We start from the raw sequence: 13166 nt of genomic DNA on the forward strand, positions 1-13166 counted from the left end.
CAATAAAATTGTACATAATGTCTATGGCATAACGTATTATGCATGCACATCGTTCTGCTATGTACTTTACACTGAGTTACGTTTATGAACTGTCAGGGATATTTGTATGCTTATTCATATCACTCTCTCTGTGTCTTTCTCTCCCTTCTCTCTCTTTGTTGAGCGGCCATGGTAAAAAAATGGACGAAATCTGTTTGACTCGAGAATGCAACTTCCTATGGAGGGCATAATGTCCTAAATCCACTTTGATTAACATGTAATTTTTTTTAATTCCTCCCCTGCCTCCGCTCCTCATCCAAATTCATTTGGCAGATATGTTGTCGATGATGCATTAGTGTGTACCTCTTATTTCATTTTCTAAAATCATTCATACATGACAGTGCATGCGCCATTTTGAGTGAGTGACATCATCATCACTCTCATTTGGATGTAACTGGCTCGTTCATATAACTATTTTGTTTAAAATAAGCGAAACTTTGAAATGTCATAACTTTCTTATTTTACATCCGATTTTGATGAAATTTTCAGCATTGTGCTTGTCTGATTTTTCCCTATTGATTCAAATCAACATTTTTCTGAGGTGGAGTTGACCTTTCAATCAGACGCGTCAATGCATGCACATCGTTCTGAAACGATTGCAGTTCTAGTCTTCTTCTTCTTCTTCTTCCACAAAATCCCATTTGTTTAACACATGGTGTTTGTTAGCTCTGCCCTGGCTCCGTCCCTCATCCAAATTCATCCAAACTTGGTAGACATGTTGTCCAGCATCCCTAGTTGTGCCCCTTGTCTTCCTTTTTTCAAAATCACTCATGCATGACCATCTAGGCGCCATTTTGTAAATTTCAAGTCCATTTGCATACCATTACTAATCTCGTCCTAACTCCCGCATCCTGCATTCTACAGACTTCTAACAAATTGCTATAGATAGTCAAAGAGTTGCCCCATCATTTGCGACGGATAACCTGACCTTCAAAATGCCATCTTCATGCCCTAAATTCAAATTCGAAATAGCCTTCCTTCAAAAACGTCATATTTATTGAAATGTAAAGTCAAAAAATCGTAAAATGGCCATAACTTTCTTGTTTTTATTCATTTTGAGCTCATATTTTCAGGAATTGATACTGGTACCATATTATACATAGGAATCATTTTTCACGCATCACTAAATTTCCGTTACTGAAATAGCGCCCTCTAAAGTTTCAAAAACGCTTATCTTTGAATGCTCCTCATTGCGTCATGCATGGCCAAACCCGTACCCTTTTTTAGATTTAGGGTGTTCAAGATATACCCTTTCATGCCATTTAGAAAAAAATATACCTTACCACTGACGAAATATCTGAAAAATGCTCCCGAAAATCAGCAAAATACGCAAAAATGCACTATAATGCCAGCACAACTTCAACTTGCTCTTATTTCCTTATTATTGAAGTTTATCCTTTCTAACTTGGCAGATATGAGTATTGATATATATTTCAACCGTTCGTTAACCTTTTGTGACAGAAACTGACATAGAGCTGACGTCAGCTCAAAATTATTGTGCAATACTCTCATTTTTAATGTCTTTCTTTATATGGCATTTACTTCCGGTCTATTGCTTGCGCAAAAATAAAAGTGGTATCAATGTCACCGCATTGGAATGCCCTATCCAGTGATTCCAAATACGACATAGGTTACAACAGAAAATTTCAAGATAAGCCAATCTGAACACATGGTATACTACTCACAACGCACACATTATCAACAACAGAATTGTACACAATGTCTATGGCATAACGTATTATGCATGCACATCGTTCTGCTATGTACTTTACACTGAGTTACGTTAATGAACTGTCAGGGAAATGTGTATGCTCATTCATATTACTCTCTGTGTCTTTCTCTCCCTTCTCTCTCTTTTTTTTTGAGCGGCCATACGGTCTAAAAAAGGCCCAATGGACGAAATCTGTTTGACTTGAGAATGTAACTTCCTATGGAGGGCAAAATGTACCAAAATCCACTTTGATTAACATGTAATTTTTGTTAGTCATCCCCTGCCTCCGCTCCTCATCCAAATTCATTCCGATTTGGTAGACATGTTGTCCATGATGCATTATTGTGTACCTCTTATTACATTTTCTAAAATCATTCATGCATGACAGTGCATGCACCATTTTGAGTGAGTGATATCATCATCTCTCTCATTTGGATGTAACTGGCTCGTTCATATAACTCTTTCGTTAAAAATAAGCGAAACTTTGAAATGTCATAACTTTCTTTTTTTACATCTGATTTTGATGAAATTTTCAGCATTGTGCTTGTCTGATTTTTCCCTATTGATTCAAATCAACATTTTTATGAGGTGGACTTCACCTCTAAATCAGACACGTCAATGCATGCACATCGTTCGGAAACGATTGCAGTTCTAGTTTATCACTGGAATCATTATTTTAAAGATTTCACTGTCCACTTCCGGTATCAATCCATTTTAATTCGTGTAGGTGTGGATAATCATTGTACCCAGGGAATAGAAAATACTTTTTTTTTACAATTTCACTTTGAATTTTACAATTCCGGATTCTTGGTAGGGCGCCCTCTTTAAGCGATACTCAAGTCACCAATTGAATTATTTGTACCCCGAGCACAGACCTTTCTTGTGTGTTTGCTGTTTGCTAATATGCTTAATTATTGCTGAAATTTCTCTAAAACTAGTTGCTGAAAATTTGAAACTTATTGTAGAATTAAAAACATGTAATTTCTTCTCAAATGTTAACAGCCAATCAGAAAACAGTATTTTAACGACGTCATCAATATTTAAAAATACTTTTATTGAATTCTACGGGGGGGGGGCAATTACCCCTATCTACCAAATTTAATCGTATAAATGTGTGAATAATGGGTTTTGGCGCACTTTGGGTTCATTCTGGCCCACTGTGCGACGTTGACTCGAACGATCAGAAGACTGTACTGCTACGTCGTTCTCGTTCACTGCTCCTAAAATTTAAGACAGCATTTACGAAGCGCTTTAGGATACTTAGATCTCCAGGAATTTTCTACGCTCGGCCGGAGTTTAGGCCAGAAAGAGTTCATGTTACGTGATGATATATGTATGGCCAACAGTTGGTCTTTTGGTGCTGTACCGATTTGTGTTCACAACGCTCAGATTCGGTGAGTCATACACCCGTCGTGCAAGAAGTTTTAACTAGTGTAATGCAATGTCGGATCCTGATAGGTCAAATAAGGCATGTGTGACCCTTGCCCACCCCAACCCGTTTGATTATCATATATATATATATATATATATATATATATGATACCATTGTTCTCTTCATCCATTTCTTTACAATATTTAAATAAAAGAGTTGCCAAAGCTGTTGTACATGTATAACTTTACACACATATATATATATATATACATACATATATGTATGTGTGTGGGTGTGTGTGTGTGTGTAAATGTTAGTTTAAAATATTTTGTGTTAAAAAAAAATGGGGGAAGATCGTTTTTTGCTTGTGTTTCTTTTTCCTGACACAAATCACCGCCAATTGGAAGCGAATAGCATTATTTCTTGTTGACCTTTTTATGAACAAAAATGCCCCTATTAAAAAATCCCGGACCCCCCCCCCCCCCCTGGATTCAAGGTATTGATAATATGATTGAAATCACGAAGCGGTCGGTGGATTCGGTTGTGCGTGAGTGAGCGTGCGATGGTATGGTTGATGGATGTGAATTACTTTAATACAAAATACTGGAAAAAATAAACCGGACTGTTTGTGTGTCTGTGAATATACTATAGGGCCTACGTATTATGATTCAAAATGTGTTTTCTTTTCATACTAGCTTAATGAAAGAGGTCAAGGAGAACCCGGATGAGTGGTTTCATTGGAGAATGAAAACGATGTATGAGGATGATTCTGTTCAGCACGTATCTACCTTCACCGGTGCCAATTCCGATAACATAGTCCTGATTGAGAACATGACTGCTGGTAACAAAAGGGGGACAAACTGTCACCCCATTACCAATAAGAAATATTTATGATGATGATGATGATAATTATATTGATAACAACATCATCAATTATTATAATAATAATAATGATAATATTAATAATGATACTAACACTAATACTAATAATACTACCAACAATAATAATAATACAATTTGTAGGGAGCAGCTTATACAAATGTTTAAATTTAGCGCAAGGGTGGGCAGGCAACAAAATTATTTGTCCACCGCTGCTGCAGTTCAAGACATCAAGTCTACATGATATGAATATTCATGGCCTGCGTCTTCGGAATAAGAGAACGCACGCATGTGCACTCGTCTTCACAAAATTGTGGTCGTTTGCGTTGCCAGGAATGATTCAGCATCCTCAAATTACCGGTACCCTTACCAGGGGCGGCGATCATGGGGGGCCGGGGGCACAGTTCCCCCTCCCCACTTTTTGAAGCACTACAAAGTGCCCTTCTTGCGCAATAAAAATTCTCCCTCATGATTGTGCACTGTGCCCCTTTCAGAGGAGGATCCGTTTTATGTGTTACCAAGTGTCCTTTCTCGTATAAGTGCCATTTTTTAAAAGCAAAATGATCCCTCTCAAACGTGTGTGCCCCTTTCCACTGTGAAGAACCCGATTTATGTCGTTAGCAAGTGTCATGTATTGTATCACTGTCAATTTTTACCGAAAAATACCTCCTCACGAACGTGTTCTGTGCCCCTTTCACCTGAGAAGGATCTATTTCATGTGTGAACAAGTGCCCAATTGCCTTCTTGTAAATTTCCTATTTCGTATCAGCCCCCCCCCCCTTAACCCAAGAAAAGTGCCCCACACGAACGTGTTATGTGCCCATTTCACCTGTGAATTATACGCGTTATCTAGCGATTACCCCTTTGAAACAAGAAAAACATTATTCTAATTTTCACATGTTACTATTGATAATTATGATAAGTGTTTATTAATTGGATCTCGATATAGATCCAAGGCCTACATGTATGTATACCGGCAATTTCAGAGTGCTGATTCATTCATGGCAACACAAGCAACCACAATTTTGTAAAGATGAATTCCGCGCGCAAGCGAAGACCTACTCTTATTACGAAAACGAAAGTCATGAATATTCATTATCAAGTAGACTTGGGGTCCGGAACAGCAGTGGGAAAAACAACTTCGCCGACTGGCAGTCGAACTGATATTGGCTGTTGTCATTGTTTCATTACTGTTGTTATGATTTTATTATCCTTATCGATAATATTATAATTTATTTATCGATTTATTTAGTCATGTTTTATTTATAACAAACGATAAAATAAGTTGGAGGGTAGTTCTGTTCAGTTTTAAAACTGCTTTACAACAGAGCCCCCCAACCCCTTTACAAACATAATTATTATTTGCAGTCCCTTTCTAATTAAGCTATTCTTAATTCCGATGTCAACATTATTTAGCCACACCCTCAAGCGTCATAGTATATTTTTACACCGTGTAGACCTAGTTATAATTATGTGACATCTACAATTAAAAAAAATATATATATATTGTCATTAAATGCCACACTAAACAAGGGTTTAGGCTGGTTTGAGCATGGGAAGTGGCACATCCTGGGAAGGTGGAACTAAAGTGGTATGGCATGTGTGGGGGTGCATATCTTAGGGAGGTGGAATGTAAGGTTTGGAACGTCAACTGTTGAAAGCAGAAAAAGGGGCACAATTTTCGTTTACTTGAAAGTGTCGGAACTCCTGTGCTTCAGCGGGAGGGTGCACCCGTCTACGCCCTAGCTATATACGAAAGTTTTGTGGCCGCGGACCTTCCGTAAGAACACGTTTTATTTTTATGTAGGTATCAACTCAATCATGAAGTCTTTCAAATTCCACAGAGGCGATTTTATCTTAATGACGAACTATACGTACAGATCAAATACGGCAATTGCAGAGATGATAACAAATACAAGAACAGGTAAGACTTTTGTATTTCACTTGTCATTAATTGGTCCAATATATTACTTAGTAAAAAAAACCTTTCCTTATAATTCTCGGTTGAAGTCGGTCTATTCACTTTGCTACTGGTCTTGCAATCCACTACAAGAGTGTCAAATCCATTCTTTAGGTCAATTTCTCATCAAATTTGATTTTTTTTTGGTCTGAATGTATAGATTTCTAGTAGCTCTATAAGATGATACCAAAGTTGAAATTCCCATTAAAAAGTGCTATAAAATGGCTTTAAAATATTCTTTTTTTCAAAAGGAGAAAAGTCCACACATATTTTTTTTTTGGAAAAGAATATGAATATGAAGACAGGTAGATTTCTTTTATACCCAATTCTATGTCCTCATGCATGTCATGGTAGGGTATCAGGAAAATTTGGTTTCGCATAACAATATTGCAATATGGGAGAATTTGAAAAATGATTTTCTTGGAGTGGACCTAACCCCTTTTGGAAACAAACTATTCTTAAGAGCTCATTTGTCAAAAGGGGTTAGGTACATTGTTCATAAATTTAATTGTTTTCTGTCTCCAAACCTCTAAATTTTTACTCGTTCTGATGAAAACAAAGAAAATTTCAATTTCACATGAAAACGTGAATAAAAGTGGCAAAGAAAATTAACTTTTTTAATCAAAATAGATTGGATTCATTTCAGTTTACTTGCAAAAGGGGTTAGGTCCACAATGATTTTTTTGGTTAATATATAGAAAAAAAAATGAAAACAGGTAGATTTCTTTTATACCCAATTTTATGTTCACATGATAGGGTAGTACATCATGACAATTTAGTTTCTCATAAGAATATTGCAATAAGTGATAATAAAAAACATGTTTTTTCTTTGAATGGTCCAAAGTGGACCTAACCCCTTTTTTAACTAAACTCTTCAAATACAGATCAATATCACTATTACCATCATTATCAAAAGTTTTGTAAAGGATCGTATTTATTAGAGTGACAGACTTCTTAAACAAACATAATAATTTTTTGCAAATCACAGTTTGGCTTTCGAGCAAATCACAAGACAACTCAAGCGATATTGAAATGCATCGATTTATTATCACATGTCGTTGATCAAAATTTACATACAATTGCAATATTCCTGGACTTTTCCGAGGCTTTCGATACAATTAACCCTGATATCCTACTATTAAATTTGTCACACTATGGTGTTAGAGAGACAGCCTTGGAATGGTTCAGGAATTATCTATCAAATAGAAAACAATTTGTACAAATAGATAATCATAGTTCTGCGTTGCGACCAATAAATTGTGGAGTTCCACATGGTAGTATATTGGGTCCGTTATCATTTATTATACACATAAATGACTTTATAAATGATTTATACACATCAATCTTCAGATGTTGTATCTTTCGTTTTATTTTCAGAAGATTCGACCTTATTTTATTCTCATGCGAACCAAAATAAACTATCATCTGATATAAATCTTGAACTGAGACATGTAGTTTAATGGGTTAAAGCCAACAAATTATCCCGTAACATCCTGAGGACAAACTTCATGTTTTTTAGTAATACTTTGCAAAATCTACCTGGAGACATCCTTTTGGACGACACTCTTCTGAATAGGGTCTCTTCAACCAAATTCTTAGGGCTCATGATTGACGATAAATTGAAATGGAACATTCATATTAAAAATGTATTCAAAACTACATTGTATATCCAGGAATATTGGTGTAATGAATAAAATAAGACAATTTTTTTTTCCAAAATGAACACTTGTTACACTATATTCCTCCCTAATACTTCCCTATCTGAATTATGCAATAATGACATGGGGTAACGCCAACAAACGCCAACAGGGCAATTCATGTACAAATTTAATTTAAATGAACTGCCAAACATATTAATTAACATGTTCACAAAAATAACGTCATTAACAATTACCCCACAAGACAATCCCCCGTTTTCCACCTTCCCCGTACCCGCACTCAACTTGCACAAAGAACAATTTCCTTTTACGGTCCTAAATACTGGAATACACTCAGTCACGACATCATTAACTCCGTTAGTCTGAACTGCTTTGAAATTAAGCTAAAAAGCACATTCTCGAATCTTATACAGTGCGTATCAAAAAAAAAGTTTGCAGTTAGAAAAAATCCTGTAAAATTATACTTTTGTAATATCCTGAATATTTTTTCCACATTTTAACATTTGCACAGATCCATTTAAGCAATTGACGATATAACTGTCGAAAAATATTTCCGCTTGAGTGAGCACCACTTACTTTTGAAAAGTTAGTGAAAAATGATTTGCGCAGAACTTTGAAATAGTTATGCGAATAAAAGTACACCTTATACACGTGGAATTTAGCAAGTAAAATTGATGTGAAGATATATTTTACCTTTTAAACTTGTTTCCCTGCCCAAAACACTTCAAAGAGTGCATTGCGCCCCACCCCATTCCCCACACACCTAGGCCATCGTGACGATATTTGCTTTACACTGAGCTGTGATTTACATGACATGGCTTAGGCTTGATTTTCATTTTGTTAATCATTGTCAAGATTGGGAAAAGTGTGGAGAAACAAGTACTAAATGAAAGATGAAATTTAAACTAATTTTAAATGATACAACTTAGTGAAAAAATGGTGGAGATATATATAAACTTTTGTATTTAGATGTAGTTATGTCCTCAGATCCAGCTGGCACAAAAAGGGTAAAAGTTGTGCTTACTAAGTGTTGAAATTCCAATTTGGGTGGCAGAATTTTTACAAAATGCTTGAATGTATCCGTTTTATTTCAATTGAATAAAAGTGCAAGGGAAATGTATGATGAATGTTTTGCAGGGTAAGTTTGATTTTGCCCTTTCCCCTTGACACAGCGTGAAAACGAGCGTTTCTGCGCAAACAGATTTCTGCGAGCTTTACAAAAATGGACAGTGTTCACTCAAGTGTAACATTCTGTCAAAACTTTTACTTTTATTGGATAGATGAGACCCAAACCCAAGAATATATTTGAAAAAAATTACCCACATGTTGTATATTTTTTAATTCCCAGGGCTTTTTCAAGGTGTAAATTTATTTTGATACGCACTGTAGATTAAGCCCCAATTGAGCGCTCACGACCCAACCTCTCTCTTCTCTCTCTCTTCCTTCCTCTTTGTCCTTCCCTTTCATCTGCCATCGCCCTTATTTTTTCTTCCTTTCTTTCTCTTTCATCCACACAGGTGCACCAGTCTTTCTTCTCGGTTACATTTCTTTTCACTTTCCATCCATCGTTTCCGTCCTCCATTCACCATAATAGCATAAGACGTTTTCTTTTTTAGGATTGTTTTGTTCTCGTTCTTGCATTTATACTTATACCTACAAATCTGTATTTTAACTTATTGTTTGATGAATCCTGCTTTTTAGTGGATCCCTCCAATTCCTCAACATTTATTTAAATAGTAAAGATGAATAAAAGAAGGTGTATGCAAAATGCTTTATTACGAATATTCTAGTTATTATTATCATAATTATCTAGGTCATTATAAATATCAGTATTAATGTGATATTGTTTGTGTTTATTGTAAATATTTGTTTATCTATGTCATATTGTCATACGGTATATATTTGTATATTCATTTATATATTTGTAATGATTTCTTTTACTGTTTAATTGACTTGAGTTGAAATGAAAATAAATCAAAACTGAAACTGTTAATGGCATATGACAAGTTAAGGTTTATGTTTATATAAGTATGTTTTGAGATGTTTTTTGAAGAGGTCAGGAGAAGAGAGGTTTCGGACATGTCTGAGAGATGGAGGGAGTTTGTTCCAAAGACGGGGAGCAAGAGATTGAAAAGAGTTGAAACCGGCCTGTTTTCTGCATTTTGGAATGACATAGGAAAAAGCAGCTGCAGAACGAAGAGAGTATGTAGATCTTTGTTGCTGAAATAATGAAGAAATGAAAGAAGGAAGTGTGGTTGACAGAGATTTATAGGTTTGAATAAGTATTCGATAATGTATTCTATCAGAAACAGAGCCAATGAAGTTCATTTAGAAGAGGGATAACACGACACCATTTTGGTTTGTGACAGATTAATCTTGCACATTTGTTCTGAAGGCGTTGAAGTCTTTCAAGATCTTGTTTACTAATACCCCCAAGCAAGCAACCGCCATAGTCGAGCCTGGAGAGCAAAAGTGCTCATACAACATTAAGACATGTGTTATTATCCAATAAACTTCTGATGCGATTGAGACTGTAAATTAGCCAGTTGAGAGTACGACACAATTATGTTACATGTTCAGTCGATTTAATTTCACTATAATCAACTCCTTAATCCTTAATGGTTGATGGTATATGAATATCTATGTCAGTCTTTAAAGGAAAAAGAAAGGTCAAGGAACCGATTAAGGTGTGCAGCAGATGCAGCAACAAAAAACTATGTTTTACAAGAATCTAATTTCAATTTATTATCAAAAAGCCACGATTGAATGCCAGACAAACATTTTGAAATCCGAAAATACGCGCAAGCTGCATTTTCAGGATTGGTAGGAAAAAAAAAGATGAACATCTGAATGTCATCGGCATAAACGTGATACTGAATTGAGTGCCGACTGATGATGTTCCCAATATTACCGATGTAGTATGTAAACAACTTTATGTGCACTCGACTAGTAGACATGTTGCTAAGATACGATTTGAACGAGGAAAGAGCATTATTTCATAGGCCGAAATCATCAGCCAACCTTTGGATTTTGTGATCTACCGTATCAAAAGCAGATAAGAAGTGAAGCATTAATAAGAAAACAGCTTGCATATTATAAATTGCACAATTCAGATCATTCTGTAGACTAATCAGTGTAGCTTCAGGGCTATGTGCCTCACGATATGCAGACTGCATTGGATCAAGTAAATTATTCTGTGTCACAAAAGTAGATACATGTTTGGAAACAGCCTTTTCAATCACTTTGCCTACAAATTGCATGTTAGACACAGGTCTATAACTACCTAAACTATCTTTGTCCAGGGTAGACTTCTTGAAAACCGGTGTTATAATGGACGATCTAAGACTTTCTGGGAAAATACCAGTAGACATTGACAGATACAGAGCACGTAAAAGTACTGGGAGTAAAAACAGACAAATGCTTCTTAACCAGCCATGTAGGCATGGGATCCAAAGTGCAAGATTTTTTTAGGAGCACTAAGAAATCATACGTTGTAAGACATTCTCCACTCACAGTATCAAATTTATCAAGGGATGAATCAAGTTTACATGTATTTGTAATACGTTAGATACACTACCATCAGTTGGAACAGTGCCCTCTATATCATCCCTAATTTGAGAAGTTTTACTGGCGAAATGATCTGAGAAACTTTCAGCAAGATCATGGCTCCCTTAATTGGCACATGTAAAGTTAATATTTAGGCCTATCATGCCTATAATCGTGTGTAAAATAAATGTTTAAAGGGATGGTCTAAGCTGGCGTTATACTTATATCTTAATAAATAGAGTAAAATTCACAGAGCAAAATGCTGAAAATTTGATCAAGATCGCATAAAAAATAAGACGGTTATTGAGTTTTAAAGATTTGCACTAGCCGTTGAAACAGTTGTAGGCATGTCTTCATGAATATTCATTAGGTGGGATGATCATGTCACATCCCCACTTGTTCTTTTTTGTATTTCATTATTATGAAATTAAGTTTATTCAAAATGTTCTACCAAGAACTAAAACAATTTGATTGACAACTGATTAAGGGCATTATTTATTTATTGCTGCCACATTTTTCATCAAAATGGAAAAAAATCATGTACACTTTTATGAAAAATTATAACAAATATGATTTCATGTAACATAGAAAAAAGAAATGTTTGTATGTGACATCACCAGCCCACCTAATGAATATTCATGACAACGTGCATATAACTGTTTTCACAAAATATTGATAAACTTTAATATTCAATAACTTTGTTATCTGTTATAAGATTTTGATGAAATTTTCTTCACATTCTAAACACTTTTTTGTAAACATGGAGTAGATCAATGTTATTAACCTAGCATGGCCCTGGGAAGGGGGGGGGGGGCGTCGGTGAATCGCCCCCATCAGTTTCCTTGGGGTTGCTGCGTGTATTATTCTCAATAGGCTGCACAACCAGGTATTCTGCAAGATGTGTAAAAATTGGAGAATATCTAATGACCTTTCTGTTTTCTTTTCGAATTTCGCGTACATTTTGTAATGAAAACCTTTTTTTTTTTTTTTTTGGAGGGGGGGGGGGCATTTTCAAATTAACTGCAGCACCCCCCCCCCCCCAAAAAAAAAAAAAAAAAATCGTTCCCAGGGCCCTGTAACCTAGACAATTATGCGAGCCTAATTGCGTGCGTTGCCCTGATGTAAAATGGCGTTGGTACATGTACTTTTTCAGAGGAGCGTGAATTTTCTCAAGTGAGCCCTGTAGTGTTTGAGCGTTATTAACTCTATATGGTTTCGATACAATCTTTTCCTTTGTTTCTTTCTTATGAAATTTTGTCTTACTTTGGCGATAGTGATTTCGTCCATAGGATTAGACCTTTGTCTGAGAGATCGGATAAGTACAAGACATGGTTACTCAGTATCCTGCGCAGCAACAATTGTCGACGTATTCTTGACGTAGCATGCGGAACGGGATGAGTGCATGTTTTATATACCTTTCAAGTATTCGAAACGTATATAATAAGCGGGTGTTTCAAAGAGAATTAAGCGTGACGTCGAGTAATGCGTATCTGCTGACGCGCAAATAAACGCACAATCTTATTGATTACAGAACATAGCGTGCGTCTTCTTAGCTTTTATCAAATGCGGCCTTTTTGCTGCATGCAACTGGACAATTAAATAAGTCCGGCTTTACACTGCAAAAAACTCCGGTGTTGATTTAACACCAGCCCGGAATGTCCACACCAGAGAAGTATTGAAACAACACCAGTTTGGAATCAAACCGATGCTGTTTTAATACTAATTGGTGTTGTATAAAAAAACCTATCTAGATTAGACCAAAACGAAACTAGTGTTGTTTAACACTTCTCTGGTGTGGACATATATAGATTCCGGGCTGGTGTTAAATCAACACCAGAATTTTGCAATGTAAGTCATAATTATCTTTATGAAACATCCACTGTATAAATCAATCGGAGTGGAAGTTAACCCTGATATTACATTAGTTTTAATAAAAAAATATATATTGCTAAATCTTTTATGAAAATGTGTCAAATATTAACGAGTCAGGATTTTTTTTAC

This window comes from Lytechinus pictus, chromosome 6 (genome assembly GCF_037042905.1).
Source record: "Lytechinus pictus isolate F3 Inbred chromosome 6, Lp3.0, whole genome shotgun sequence".
NCBI classification, from domain to species: domain Eukaryota; kingdom Metazoa; phylum Echinodermata; class Echinoidea; order Temnopleuroida; family Toxopneustidae; genus Lytechinus; species Lytechinus pictus.